We start from the raw sequence: 15,734 nt of genomic DNA on the forward strand, positions 1-15,734 counted from the left end.
TTCTCTGGGACTGAGCCGCAGCTCGAACGTTTCAGCACCGAGCACGAACGTGATGGGAACGTTGCGGACGGACGAGCGAAAATCCTTTTCAGTTGCAGATGATCCTGCGTTACTAAGCTAACGTGTGCTGTCCTCATTTATCCTGTGATGCAGGAGTTTTCACAGTCTGACTCTGTGGCTTCCCCCCATAGGATCTATGATGTTTCCATGGAGCCAGACAGCCGTGGGCTTTTACTTGCATATATTTTGGCAGCAACAACCCCGGAGCCACAACTTTGAGTCTCACAAAGACTCCTCAGAAACCTGTGGCCGTCTACAGTTTAGAATCCCAGCATGCACCTCTCCGTTTCACCTCGCTGTCCACCTGCCCCACACTCCCCTGGGGATGTGAACCTCACACATTCAAAACATCTGTTTTACCAGGACTGACTGGCGATAACGCGACGACTCCCTGGTTCAGTGACTAATTAACTGTCCCACTGTCTTCCTAATTCACTGCTTAATTAACTGTCTAATTAAGTGGATTAATGAGTCGGGCTGCTGCCTCTGAAGAGGGACGTGTGTCCACACGGGCTGCCTGCCTGTGGTTTATGACGGAGCAGAGACCCAGTCGACCGAACTTTAAAGCTCCCATACATCTTCACTCACTTTATTAAAGAGCACAAATTATCCCGAGTGACTTCTAACAGATGGTTTATTATTACGGAGCACGTAATAAGACTGTTATTGATTCCCTGCGTGATTGACTGCAATGTACCGTGCATCCTGGGCTGTGAATCAGCAGTTTGAGGATAAAAGAGAAACAAAAATCAGCTGAGTTAGGATCCAAATCAGTAATAAATGACTCGAGGCTCAGACACGAGTCACATGACAGGAAACAGAGAAGCAAAGCTGATGTCGGACTATTTTCTGTGTCCTCGGCACTAATTTCTCTTATGTTTTACGATGCAGTGGAAATGCAGACAGGACTTTTAACTCCTGAGTTTAGCTGTTTCCTTCCTGAAACTTTTTGGTCCCAGAGGGGCAGAGGAATCGAGGAGGTTTTCCACAAGAGCCTCTGTGGTTCAGGATGGAAACTGGCTGGACGTCTTCCCATCGTACAAACATCTTTTCTCTTTTTTAGGCTTGTCTTCTTCTTCTTCTTCTTCTTCTTCTGGCTGTTGTGAGGTCACCGTCTTCTCCTCCAGTGAGCGTCCAACAGCAACCAAACGACATCAGCTGCTTCCTGTTACTGGACTTCACATTTAAACGTGTGGCCATTAAAACAACTCCTGACTTTTGTAAAATTAAATCTGAGCAGATCACGCGAGCCTCCCTCCACAACGAGACTGCTCGCCAACAGAATATCCCACGTACATGCAGTACAAGCTTTCTGCAAAGAGATCCGTTTCCACTGAGTCCCGGACATGCTGAAACACACTCCGAGTTTTGGATCTCGGGCCTAGTTTTTAGTACTTTTGGAGTTCTCTGTGCAGTAAACACGAGTGTGTCAGGAAGAGCACAATGAAAAACAGACGTCTCCATCATCCTGTGGAGGACCTGGGTGCAGTTTTCAGGTTAATGTGATATTCAGTGCTGGACCTCAGCCAGCAGCTCCTCATCAAACAGCCCGGTGGAGCAGGAAGTGGAGCAAGGAGAAATGAGTCAGAGGAAGGCGATAACGGGTCTGTCACCCCGCGGCGCTTTAACACAGGAAGTCACACCACGCGGCCGAATGGCCATTTATTTTTACTGCCGAGTGGGAAATGAAACCGTCCGAGTCGAATGGAAAATCCAGGCCAGCATCATCTTTAAGGTCCAGGGGGAGATGACTGAGCAGCTCTGTTTCATGTCGATGCCCTCGAGAAGAAAACCAGAAGTCTCACCGGGCCAATCAGGAGCAGAGCAGCTCGTCCAGCGCCGAGGGACTGGACCGAGTCCCCGCTTCACTCTGTGTCTTCCCAGGTTCTGAGTGAGGATCAATCACTGAAACGGCACAGTTAATCCTTGTGAGATCTGCTCTTTGAAAGTGGATTTAATGAGATCACATCATTGTGCTGCAGACCTGAGACCGGATGTCCACTTCGATGCCCGTCACAAAGAGGCTCACAGAAGAAAGAGATCAGAGAGACAAAAGACACAGAGACGAGAGCAGCTTCACTTTGACTATTTTCACTCTCTGCTTTCTTCTCCATCCTGATCTCAGAAAAACCGCAAACTTAACATGGAGGATTTAGAGACAAAACACGGGATTAAAAGCAGCCTGTCGGGATGCGCTGCCCCTGAAATACTCGTGATAAACTATTGGCATTTTAAGACCAATTTACGTCACTGCTATAACAACAATCTAATGCAGCTTTTCAAAGAGCAATGGACCAATGAACTCTTGAGACTATTCAGACACTGGAGCTGGAATGTGAAAAACATTAAAATACCCTGAATGAATAAAACATCAACAAAATAAAACCACACAGCCAAGACACATGAAACGGAGTGTTGAACTAATAAAACATTCGGCAGACGGTCATTGAGACTCAGCCAGTCCAGACCTGTTGGGGGAAACACGTTGCCTTCACACCGTCACCGTCCACATGGAAAAACGTCTTTCTAAAATTACCTTTGCTGAGATTTGAGTGTTTTCATTAGTTTGAGAGGTAAGAAAGTTTAATCATCCTCATTTTGACAGGAATAAATCAAATCAACATGATCCTCACCCTCCCTTTTCATCTGTGTCCTCTGTTGGTTTAACAAAGCTCTTCAAACGCCGTGAGAGTGAAGACATACTGAACGAATCCGCAGTGAACTGGGACATGATAAGATCATCACGTCTCCGTCACCTTGAGGAGGACGCTGGCCTCTGACACTGTGATTCTGTCTCAGAGCCATAGGACAGGACGTGAAATATGGCAACTGAGTTAAATGCTGGAAAATCGCAACCTTTCGTGACCGTCGCGAGCTGAGGGCATGAGGTGCTGTAAATTTAATCAGAAAGGAGAGCAGGGGACCTTGAAGGCAGCACGCCAAGAGCCTCTGAATTACATTCCTACTGGAAAGACTAACGGAGACCTGATGGTGAGAAAAGTGACATTAGATCCTGAGATTTGAACAGAAATATTAACTTGACCCCGACATCAAAGTAAAAAACAACCAGTGTGGGGAAAAAGATCGAATAAACATTCATCTCTGAGCCGTTTTCCCAGCTTAGCGTCTTTCATAAACCATTTCCAAGGAGCTCTCTCACCCTCAGTGTTTCAATTATTAAGACAAATCAGAGAGAGGAGAATATAAAAGAAATAAAATATTTAAAACTCTGTGAGGAGCTCATCCTCTGGGAGCCGAATCAGCCGCCATGGAGTCCACCAACACACTGACTCCTTCTAATCATCTCCATCAGTCAAACTGCTGGGGCTTGTGGCTCCACGTTACCTAATCGTCCAACCAGCACAGCAGTATGTCAGTCAAAACACAGAATACGTTCCGTGGCCTGCCAAACACCTCTGAGAAGCATCCTCAGCTACAAAACAGCTTGTCTGCCAGCGTGCGAACCCTGCAGCTCCCACAGAGCAGCTTTTCAGCACCTTTCACGGGTGAAAGTCCTGCCTCTGTTTGACACATGCACCACCCCAAAGTCCTCCATGTGCAGACTTTCATTCTCATTCTCATTCTCGACATTTCAGTCCCAGAATGGTGAGAAGTGGATCAGCCAAAAAGAACATTTACTCTTTACTCTAATTTCTCATTTGTACCTAAAGGTTTTCTGCTGCGTCATGACTCCTGGTTAATAAATTTTAAAATCATTGTCTCAGTATTAAAATGCCAGCATTGTTTAAATGTCAGATTGCAGAAATCTTAACAGTTCAAATTAATTATCTGTGACATTTTCATCTCAATGAATAAATAACCTTTTAGTCACATTTCTCATGACTCAGGCGTCTGAAAGTTCTTTTCCACAAAAAACAAGGAAAGTGATGTGACGTGAGCTGACGAGTTAAAGGAACTGATGGAGGAAGCAACAGGAAAGAAGAAAGAACTACAACATGGGTAGTTATTGATTTTAAAATACTGAGCTCTAAACCAAAAGGGATCAGGACTGTGGCCCTGAACTTTTCACTTTATTTATGAGCCTTAATTTCACGTCTCTTCACGTTTCATTCGTTTGCAGATGATGCACTTCTTTCTGTGTCTGACGTACGTGTCAGATCAACAAAAACAGAAGCAGTTCAGTGTGTTTAATTTGGAAATTTGGCAGTTTGTAGTGAGCTTCGCCAAAATTAAAATTTAAAACTCACATACTATATTGTAATGAACTGGAACGGAGATTGTGAGCCAGGCCTTTTGGTCCAACATCAGTGTGTGACCTCACAAATGCTCTACTGCATGAATGGGCACAAATTCCCACAGAAACACTCCAACATGTTGTGGAAAGCCTTCACAGAAGAGTGGAAGCTGTTAGCTGCTGATGTAATTTCACAAACTGCAGGCTTCCTCTTCCGAACACCTTCTGGGAGCAGCTCTTCTCCAGCAGAGGGAACAGTTAGCTCCAGTTCAACAGAGTTCATCCAGGTGCAAATCACTCCCTGATTGAACTGAGAGAGGAAAAGCCAGCAGTTTTGGGACTGAGATTCTGTGCTCGACACTCTGACAGTATGAGGATTAGTGTCGGATCGACGAGCACAGATGGACGGACAAGCTGCTGTCTGCCACACCAGAGCAACGTTTATCTGTTCTGACTCACACAAGCACTGAAAATCACTTGTGAAAAATGAGCCTGATGGTCGAACATAAAAAGACCTGCTGGGCATATTCACTCAAACAGCTTCTGATCAAGCACCTCAGCTCATTCAGATCTGCAGTCACAGAGGAAACCTTTCGAGCTCAGTCCTCCACATATCGATCGTAACCACGCACTGAAAACAAACGCTGGACTCAATCAGCCGATGAACCCTGACAGCAAAGTGGGGTCAGACTGCATGACACCAGACCCAAAAACAAACCGATCCAGCACTAATGGAGCTGATCCTGAAGGAAATTCACACTGTATTTCTTTATGCTCTTCAATTCACATCCACTCTGAGACACAGTTCAAGTGTCACGCACGAAAATGAAATCCAGATGAGACGTTAGAGTCTGTTTGGCCACATTGGGGATCCGACTTCGGTCTGAGGTGCTGATTCGTCGTCAAGTGAAGAATAACTGCCGCATTCCAGTTAGCCAACAACAATCAGTAAAGCACAAACACATCAGTGAGCTGACTTCACGGACTCATGCGTCACGCGTCAGTCGTTTTGGCGATTATTCCCACTGAGCGAAGGTGGACGTGACTTTGCTTGCAGCTCTTCAGCGAAGAGCTCGAGTGACGGGAATGCAAGTGCAATTAAAATGTTTTGAGCAGCGCGATGTCTCCCCGTGGAGAGCGCCTGCCTCGCTGCCTTTCTGCACGCGCTCCCTGTGATGACGACCAAAATAGAGGTGCTGCGAGTGACGGGAAAGTGAGAAAATGGAGTGATGAATAAATCAGCTCACGGCGAAGCGCAGCTAAATGGAGAAAGAGAAAGAGAGAGGGAGAACACATTAAAGAGGAGCGAGCGACTGAGCGAACGAGTGGAAGCCACTAAACACAGGAGCATGTCGAACATCTGAGACGACAAAGCTGAACTGACAGGGGACCTTTGGGGGGTTTGCTAAATGCATGGAAAGAGAAACACGAATCTCGAGGCTCTGAGAGTCGAGTCGTGCTGATGACCTGAAATGTTTGGGTTACAGACAGTCAGTCAGTCAGTCAGTCAGTCAGTTAGTGTTTCCATGGAATAACTGATCTAAAAGGGCAGTTGATGTTACTGCACATTAAAGCAACAGTCAGACATTTTAGGACTCGGAAGATGAACTGATTTTAGCTCCAAAGTCCACGACGGAGCGACGAAGAAGGTAGCTCGGATGGTTTGTAGGGAAGGTGGGACTAAAGAGGCTGAAGCCACGCAAAGAGCACAAATGCAAACGTGCTCCCAAGAAAAGAGGGAAGACAAAGAGACAGACAGGAAGGAGGAGAACAGATGAAGAGAGGACAAGAGACGATAAACAAGACAAAAAGAAAAGACAGAAGTGTTAGAAGCTGTGGTTTAGAGACAAATAATCTCCAGAAGACAGCAGGGAGACGAGGAGGGGAGGAGGGGGGAGAGAAGAGAGGAAGACGAAAGAGAAAGAAGAAAGAAGAAGGAAGGGAAAGACAAAGTCCAAAAGAAAGAGAAGGAAGGCGGGTGTCAGTGAAGAAATGAAAGGCAGATGATTGAACTGTAAGTAATACAAACAGAAGCCTGTGAGCTGTCTCACTGTCAGGGCCTCTGACTGTCTCACTGTCTCACTGTCAGGGCCTCTGACTGTCTCACTGTCAGACGAACAAACACAAAGACACATCATGTCTGACGCCATAACGTCATGTCCAACCTGCTGCTTTCACTTCAAACAAAAACTGCTGCGATCGCCTGCTTAGTGCCGTTCATTTGGGACGGAACCAAAGCCGGCAGTAGAACCCGAACGGCCGGACCAGGACCTCCACGGGACCGCCCGTCAAACTGAGTGGGGGGGCTTCATAACGCTGCTCCATGGCGCCCCCAGTGGTCAGAACCGCCCGACACAAAACCATCCGTCAGATGGCCTCACTGCTGGGAACGCGGCAGAGAGAAGGAAGGATGTTGTGAATCAAATTATTCCTGTGGTCGATCCAACAGACAGAACACAGACACACACACACACACACACACACACACACACACACACACAGTATTTTCCTCCTGGCAGCACTGTCTTAGGTTGAAGCTTTTAATGAGTTTCAGAGCAAAGAGCATGACATGTGTGTGTGTGTGGGTGTGTGTGTGGTATGTGTATAAAAAATAATGATGTGTGTGTTTCTTCTGCTCTTCCAGAAAGAATCATAATGAGTCAATATGTGTGGATTATGAAATGCTGAGGCGAAGCCAGTGGCCATATGGCTTTGAGTGTGTGTGTGTGTGTGTGTGTGTGTGTGTGGTAATAGATTGTTGATACACACACGAACACGGTATTTTATGGCTTAATGACCCAATGAAGTCGGCTTTAACCTCAATAATAATGTCATTCTTGATTAATTTAATGGAGGGGGGACAAACAGGAAGTCAGACTGGAGGGTCAAGAGAGGAAGAAGAGGACACCGGGAGGGCGGGATTTGGACAGCTCTGTCTGGACTGTGAGTCCAGTGAAGTTTGTAAAGATCAGCTGACACTGTTTTCATGATGATCAGTTGGTCATGTGGCGGATGAGGCCACAGTGACTGAAGCACGACGTGATTTGGTGCTGCCCAGTGTCCTCGAGCGCAACGCAGCTCCGCGCAGAGACGGCTTGTTGGGTTTGGCACCTGCTGTCCCTATACTTTTGACCGTGTAGCGAAAGAGAGGAAGGAAACGAGACAGAGGAGAAGAGAAGAAGTGAGTGAGGGACGGAGTGTGAGTCGGCTCTCTGCACTGTGATAACACAGCTGACCTCTTGATGAGCCTGGTCACCCTCACCCACCACTCCCCCTCGGCCTCCCCCTCGGCCTCCCCCCGCCCTCGCTCAGACAGGCGCCGAGCGCCAACAAGCGGAGCGAAAACACCGTCCAATCAGGTCAAACGCCCAAGAACAACATGCAGAGGACATAAATAAAACTGCACACCAACTAGAGCGTAAAACACAAAATGGATCCCCCTCACCGCAGGAAGTGGCTCATCACGTCCCCCAGAAGACCCTGCGGTCCCACAAGGTCTTCTCTATTCATACAGACATCACTTCCTGTCTTTCAACGCAACAAATGCTGAAGCCAAAGTAAAGAAAAGACACCAAACATTAACACATCAGGTGAAAAATGCCATCCGAGCGGTGAGAACTTCAAAATAAAAGTCGAACGAGAAGTCGTTTTTGTCTTTCTGCTCCGTGTCCACATGAACAAACCTTCATGCTATAAGCAGAGTTTCTGCTCTCCTATCTGTAGACATAAACACAGACTCTGCTGCTCTCCGTCAGCTCCGTCAGCAGGGCGGAGGTCCTGAATCCTCCCCCTGCTGAGACACTGATGAGAGTCCGATCCGGTTTAGGGACCGTCTGAGGACACAAAAGCAGCGAGTGTGACTAAATGTGGAACAAACGAGCAGCCGTTAAGGTTCATGGCTGGAGGGTCGTGATCCCCGTCCAAGATCCTCCTCATGGTGGAGGTGTGGAGGAGAACCGACCCCACCTGTACGAGACCGAAGCCGCGAACTCTTTGACCTGCTCAGGATTTCAAGGCGGTTGAAGCACATCATCCCACTTGATGAGCAGGTTTAGAAACGTGACGCTCAGCTTTGCTGATTTCTCCCGTCACGTTTTCCCCCTGAAACCCCAGCAGGACTCGAGTCTCCGGCCATGAAACCCTCACGGTCCCCAGAGGACCCGAACCAGAGAGGAAACGAGAGACGAAGATGCCTGCCAGCACGTGTTTGTTAAGAGACACGAGGACGGGGAGGACACGGGTCGTCAGCAGTCAGAGGGCAGGAACCCAGAGTGAGGAGAGAGGGGGGGGGGGGGGGGCAGGGCAGCCAGAGAGAGAGGGAGAGGGAGAGAGAGGGGGAGAGGGAGAGAGGGGGGGGGGGGGGGGAGAGAGAGGGGGAGAGAGAGAGAGAGAGGAGGAGGGTGGAGAGGGGGAGAGGGAGGGGGAGAGAGAGGGGGAGAGAGGGAGGAAAAGAATGAGGAGGGAACGCAGTCTGTATCACTGTGTTGTGGTGAGCTGGTCCCGCCACAGGGGGCGCCGTTCTGGTGGAAGGACTGAACTCTTTTTACCCTCCCTTGCTCTTCCTGCCCCATCCTACCTCCTTCTTCACTTCCCTCCTCTCCTCTCCTTGTCTCCTTCGCTTCCTTTTGTTCCCATGACAACAGCTCAGTGGGACGAAAAAACTACGAGTGTCCTGACTTCCTGTCCTGCTCCTTTCACTCTCCTCTCATTTACTCCCTCGCTCGTTAACTCGTGCGGCGGTGCTGGTCTCTGAACGTGACGGGACAGGGGGCGGGTCCTCGGAATGACTGGCAGGTCGTGATGCGCCCGGCGCCTCGAGGTGATAGGCTGTGTGTTGAAGCTCAGCTGCCAGCAGTCATCAGATCAACAAACAGGGACACAGACTGTTGTTATTTCTACATCCTGAATCCCAGAGTGTGTGTCTGTCCACACACACACACACACACACACACACAGTGAGGGGCCATTAAACGGCGATTGGCGGCGAGGCCTCAGCGCAGCAGGACAGCTGCAGGCTTTGTGATTACATAACGGCGGAAACAAATCGACTCGTCGCTTTTAGGCGTCCGCTGGGAGAAACGACGGCGGTCTGTTCACCCGTCACACGCCGTGCAGGCCTGATGACCAATCAGAAACCGCGTCCCTCTGGACGGGCCCAGGCCTGAGGATGAGAACCGCCGCACTACACACTGCAGTATTCGTGACAGGGACGGAGTATTTGTACTTTTGATACTTTTTGCTGATAATACTGATGGACCTGATGGAGGATGCTGACTGCTGTCGGGTCAGTGGTCTCCAGCTCTCAGCTGACTATAACCTCTTCTGATTGGCTGGCAGGCGTTTGAGGTGCATTAAAACGACAGTCAGTGAACTCATCCCGTCCATAATCCCCCCAACACTCTGACTCACATTCAGCATCCAGCATCAAAGTTTGAAGGGTGAACATATTAAACGTGTTCAGAGCTGTTAATCGTTGGAAACGGGTCACCAGCTGTCAGCTCGGGGACAAACGTGGCGGCGGCGCCTCGCCTCGCCACGCCTCGCCACACGGGCGATACGATTGGCTTTAAGATGGGAGCTCCAAATGGAGAGTGAATGCAGGTCATTTCCTGTCTGACCTTCGCTCTCCGTTATGGTCTCACACACACAACACACACACATGCACTGAACAAACTTTTGAAAGTTTCTCTCAGAGTGACGCCACACACACACACACACACACACACACACACACACACAGTTATAATTGTGTGAGCAAATCATCTGTGGAGGAGTCAACAGAACGTTTCTGCTGGAAATGATGGTTTAATATTTAAACAGAGTCCCCTCGCTTCTCCTTATCATGGAGTGTGTGTGTGCGTGTGTGTGTGTGTGTGTGTGTGTGTGCGCGCGCGCCTCTCGGTTGTTTCCAGCTCATTAAACAGCATATTAACGCTGCCTGTGAAACCCACTTATCTCCTAAATGTCACATTCTGCTCTGTGGAGATTTCAAATGATATTCACTTGAAAGACAATACGCAGTGTACGTACGCGCGGCGGTCCTCAGAGCGGGGCCCCAGGGACCCCCGGGGTTTTGGTCACAGGCTGCGCGCGGTGTTGACCCTGTGGCGAGCTGGGCTCAGGGCTCCTGGAGCCGAAAGGTGTTGGGAGTCACTGCAGCGGCTCGAGGTTTGAATTCGGGTCCCAATTAAGACTTTGACGTCGGGCTGATCTGAGTTCGTCTGTGTGACATGAACACATCATTAAAGAAGGCACGCGGTCGAATACACGCCACGCGATCCGACGCCGCCGTCGCTGTGCTTTTCTTTTCCGCACGTGCGCGCGCGTTCGGTACTGTCCCGCACACTGCCGTCTATAGCATGCGCGTGCGCCCACGGTCTCGAGTGTCACGCGCTTGCCAATCTGCACACGTCCGTCTGCACCTGGCTGAGGAATCCGCGCGTGGAGCTGCGCATCCTGCGTGTGCGCTCGCGCGTGTGACTGACACACTGACCTCTGCGCGTGCCTCCAGGTCCCTCACAAACCGGCAGATGGATGACAGGTTGCGAGTTTAAATCCTCATCCGGCGGATCCTCGCGCTCGTCCAGACCCCCCGCCTCGCGCCTCTGTCGGTCTCCTGTGTTTGTTTCCTGCTCGTTTAGAAAACAAGTCCCACAGCTCCGCTTCAGAGCAGCGCTGACGTCCACGCCACCGTCACTTTGGATCAGCGGAACCCGCCGGGAAATTCGGCCACGTGTCCCGAGGCTGTCGGAAGGTTTGAAGAAATCTGAGGCTTCTTCTTCAGCAGCGAAGAAGAGGGAGCGAAACGAGCTGCTCTCCTCGCGCTGCTCTCCTCGCGCTGCTCTCTCCGTCCCTGCGCTCCGGACGCGGACACGCGACTGAAGCGCTTTACGCACAGCGCGGAAAAGCCGAGCGGAGGATCAGGGGAGGAGAGTTTGTTTTGGAAGGGAGGGGGGGTGGTCAGGGAGGAAACAGAGAAGAAGAAAGAAAGAAGAAAAAGGAGAGTGAGTGGTGGCTGGTGGAGAGAAAGGAGGAGGCATGGAGGAAAAATACAAAGAAGAAAGACAGAGAGCGCGGCAAAGAGGAAAAGGAGAAGACAAGGGAAAGTCAAAGAGAAGAAGAAAGAGGGGAGACAGCAAGAAAGGAAATCAAAAAGGAGGTGAAGGAAGGGAGGAGGAGAGGTGATGTAAAGCTAAACGGAACAAATAAGAAGGAGTGAGGATGATGAGGAGAAAAAGAGCAGAGCTGAGAGGAGAAGGGAGGGAGATGAGGAGAGAGAAGAAGACGAAGAAAGGGAGAACAGGGGATGAGAACATGGTGGAAGGAGAAACAGAGTCTGGCTGCAGCCTCACAGAACGTATGAGCCACGCCCACACGTGCCACGCCCACACGTGCCACGCCCACCAATGTGCAGTCACAGGGACCAAGTCGACCTGAACACGATGCTACGGTGGCTGCAGGAGGACAAAACTGACACAACAAACATATGACTGTAAATAATGTGGTCCAGACAGTAATTAACACAAACAGAAGGTGACTCAGGAAAATAAATGCTGATGTTTTAGCATCAGTTAAACAGAAAATAATCAGGATAAACCTGGAGTTGTGTTAGTCATACCTTCTCCCCTGACATGCAGTGAATGTACTGTATGCCAGTATGTGCAGGGCTTTTATTGTGAAAGGGAGAGAAATAAGAAAAAGTTTAAGACTATGAAGTGTTGTGTGTGTGTTGTGTGTTTCCACGAGTACAGATGTAACACAAAGCCCTCAGCTACAATATTCATGAACATCAAACCCAAAAAGCATATCTGGATTTTCAACTACCTTCAACTTCCTTCACGGTCATCTTCTTCGTTGGTGCTGGCTGTGGGTCTGCTTGCGTCTGGCAGCCGTTGTTGACATCTGCGAAACAAACGTGGTCATCAGCGACAGTGAGACACCTGGGACTGAATTTGAATTCTAAGCAGGTTTATACGACAACATTAAAACGTGACGAACCCGCAGTGAAGAACACTGAAACAAAAAGCTAACGTGTGACGTTTTCCACGCGGTTAGCCAAGTCATCCCAGCAGCAGGACAACAACGAGTCTGCGGTCGCTTTTTCACAAGAAACACACAGTTATCACATTATAACCACATCCTTTCAGAATAAATGTCTGAGCTCTTCCTCTTCCTCGTCCAGCTGGTCAGGAGGGAGCCCGTCCCTCTCTGCTGCCACCTGCTGGGTGGTGGTGTGAAGCTGGAGTGAGTCCTCATTGGTGCATGCACAAAGTGAATAACAAAAGAGCAAACGTGATGCTGTGCGTACGCTCCAGTTATTCGCTTACCTCAGCAGCAACACGCCACACTGCAGTTAATACGACTTGTGGACACAACAAATCCTGTTTCAGCCTGACTGGACGGACGTGTGCCAGTCGTGCATAAACCTGATGTGTCCTCATTCGTGCCACAGAACACAGAGGACGGAGACGCCAAAGCCAGCGCCGGTTTTTCCCGAGGTCCACATGAACTCACAGGCTGCCAGTCACGGTTTATGAGTCTGCTTCAGCGCTCAGGACCACGTGGATCACCATCGCCGAAGGGGACGTCTTGTCCGTCCTGCAGGGTCTGGAAGACACTCAACTTTCTGCCTGCGTAAAGAAAAAAAAATAAGGTGGTGACATCACAGCTGCACACTTCAGCGACCAATCAAGAGAGTGAATAACAAATCAGATCAAAGGGAGATTCAGGTGTTGTCACACCTGGTGCTGGAGCTGGTCCTGCAGCGTCATGCTTTGGGGCAACGCTGACGTCACAGCTACACCTGATCACATGACAGGAAGGATCCCTGCGGGGACACTTTCTGTTCCAGAGGAAAAACACTGAAGCACTGAAACCTGCCCACAGGTGAGCTGCTGACCTGCCCGCCAAACTCGCCTCAAGCTGCAGGTGCAGGAAGGCTTCAACTCGTCTCGTTTGATAAAGTCGACCACAGAAACAAGACGCTCACAAATGATTTAAAAATACGGGATATAAATTAAAGATAACAAAGAAAATTTGCATGAAAGAACAACAAAATTGGAAACGAGGGAGAGAGACGCTCGCAGTGTAAGAAAACCCACCAGGAAGCAACACTCACGTATGCTGATGAGGCAGATTAAAGCTGCTCCTTCACAATAAAAGCGCCCCGCAGGCCCACCAGATGAAAGTGAGAGGAGGGTTTGACGAGTGCGGAGTGGACCAGCTGCCGGGCCTCACAGTTCACAGCAGCCAGCCGTGTGTGAAGGAGCAGATCTGCTCGCCGTGAGGAGGATTTCACACGATAACTTGGGGTGTAAAAGTTCAGTTCGGTGATGCGTAAGCGTGTGTGTGTGTGACAGTCTGTGTGGTCGTGGTGGTCTGAGGGGGGACTCGGCACGCCGTTCAGGATCAGCAGCCTCAGGGAACACGTCAGACGCTGAGCAGAGCGACGGAGCGATCAGCTCCCGTGTCGATCCGGCGAGGCCGCGGCGGCGCAGGACGACTTTCACTTCACTGTGACGACTGAACAGCATCGCCAGGTGACCCCAGGAAAAGGTAGAGGGACAGTGTTGAATTAATCATACTACTGTGCAACACACACACGCACACACACACCATTATCTCTCACGTTCAATTCATGAACACCAATAGAAATCGTGTCACAGTCGGTCACATTTGTTCTCTTGTGTCTCGCTGATACGCATGTTTTCAAACCGTCTGAAAGCAGCTGACACGCGAGCGGCCGAGATGCTGTGACCAAAGCGCTGAGACACGCCGACACACCCCGAACACACACACCAACAGAACTCCTGCAGAAAAACTTCCTGTTCAGTGCAGGACTTTACGGCGGCCTGGATTCCTTCTGCTCCCGAACGTCTCGTCAGAAGATGGATTACAGCTGTCAGGACCACCAGCACAGTGTGAATAGCAGACTTAAAGCTGAAGCCATCACACACACGCACACACTTACATAACACAGGTCACACACAGTCTTAACTTTGCAGTTAACTCAGAATTTTTGGGTGCATTAATATCCATCAGTCCGAGGGAATTTCATTTCCCACGGCTGTCACAAAACTCCAGCCTGTAAACACTCTCTCAGGCTGGCACCCTCCCTCTGTGCCTCACACTCACACACACACACACTCGAACGGGCGCTCATGGAGAACCTCTCTGGTCGGGCCGTTAAGAAACCCTGTGATGAGTCTGCGCTCTGTATTTGTCACGGCGGCACTCGATTCTTTCCCTCGTCAGCGTTTGAAGCTCGGCTGTAATGAGCCTGCCAGTCACAGAGTCTGGGATTAAAACGGCTGCCTGACAGAGCAGAGAGGGAAGACGCACGGGAAAACACTGATTTTCAAGAGCCACAGCCTGCAGCTTTCTGCCTGCAGACAGGAAGTTGTGTCATCGGTCGAGTCCCTGCTCCAACAGAGCGCGCCGGCGAGTCAACGTTTCCCGTCCCGACCGCTTCATCACTGAGTACCGTTTGCATGCACAGAGCAGAAGCAGAACACGTGTCCCCCACAGGCTGCCTGAACGGAAAACAGCTTCAGCTGCAGCACCGGCTTCCAGACTGATAAGGTGGATGTGATGTCATCCGTTCATCCAGGACATGCGGAGCGTTGGGACTCTCGGGGTGGAGGACGAGCACAAAGGCGTCACACATCTCGCTGTTCAGCAGCGGGTCTGCAGCTGAACCTGAGAGCTTCACGTCCGCATCCTGTTTGCACACAGCAGCCTCTGCTGACTGGCGACAGAGCAGAACGACTCCCAGACTCGGATCAGGTCTCAGCAGTCGTCACCGGGGCGTCGCCGCAGGAAACACTGACTTGTCAGAGTTCATTCTGGTCGAGTGTTGAAGTAAAAGCTTCTCCTGTAGCTCCACTAGCAGGACAACATTTATGACCCATCACGTGTGAAACGTTCCCATCAGCACGCTGTGGGTGCTGCTAATGAACATATGTTAGCATGCTAAGCTAAGGCCGAGACATCAAATGTGTGATGTGTGCACGTGTGGATGTAAACGTGGCTCACACACACACACAAACTAACCCTAACCCACTGCATGAGGAGGAAGAAGCTGATGTTACTTTCTGGTATGTAATAAATAAAACACAGCATCAGTGAGTGTTGGTCCTCCCACTCTGTGATGTCTCACTACAAAGGCCGACAGCTTTAAAAGAAGCTCAGATGTGAGCTCGTCTCTCTGAGCTGCAGTCCACACATCACAAACGAGGAAAAAGCCTGCGAGGACTGATCTGAACCACGATCTTCTCCTCAACCTGACCAAGTACACTACATGGACAGAAGTATTGGGCCAGCTGACCATCACACCAACAGGGACTTTAATGACGTCTCATTGTAAACACACAGACAGCTTTGCAGCTCTAACAGCTTCCACTCTTCTGTGAAGGCTTTCCACAACATGTTGGAGTGTTTCTGTGGGAATTTGTGCCCATTCATGCAGTAGAGCATTTGT

General features: G+C 49.9%; 1 protein-coding gene across 5 annotated transcripts in view; it reads right to left on the reverse strand.

Annotated features, from left to right (window-relative positions):
* The window catches only part of npy2rl (neuropeptide Y receptor Y2, like), a 31,826-nt gene extending 16,529 nt beyond the window's left edge, over positions 1-15,297 (reverse strand). The window contains exons 1-4 of one of the 5 annotated variants that reach the window (XM_046380148.1): positions 13,374-15,297; positions 12,997-13,097; positions 12,254-12,885; positions 12,080-12,157 (exon numbers count right to left, since the gene is read on the reverse strand). The gene's annotated coding sequence lies outside the window, so the exon portion shown is untranslated. Of the gene's footprint in view, positions 1-7,700; positions 7,804-10,748; positions 11,247-12,079; positions 12,158-12,253; positions 12,886-12,996 lie in introns of those variants that run through there. The other 4 variants (XR_006842345.1, XM_046380147.1, XM_046380149.1 and 1 more) reach the window with 4 other exon arrangements.
* Between the last annotated feature and the right edge of the window lie 437 nt (positions 15,298-15,734).

This window comes from Scatophagus argus, chromosome 23 (assembly GCF_020382885.2).
Source record: "Scatophagus argus isolate fScaArg1 chromosome 23, fScaArg1.pri, whole genome shotgun sequence".
NCBI classification, from domain to species: Eukaryota; Metazoa; Chordata; class Actinopteri; family Scatophagidae; genus Scatophagus; species Scatophagus argus.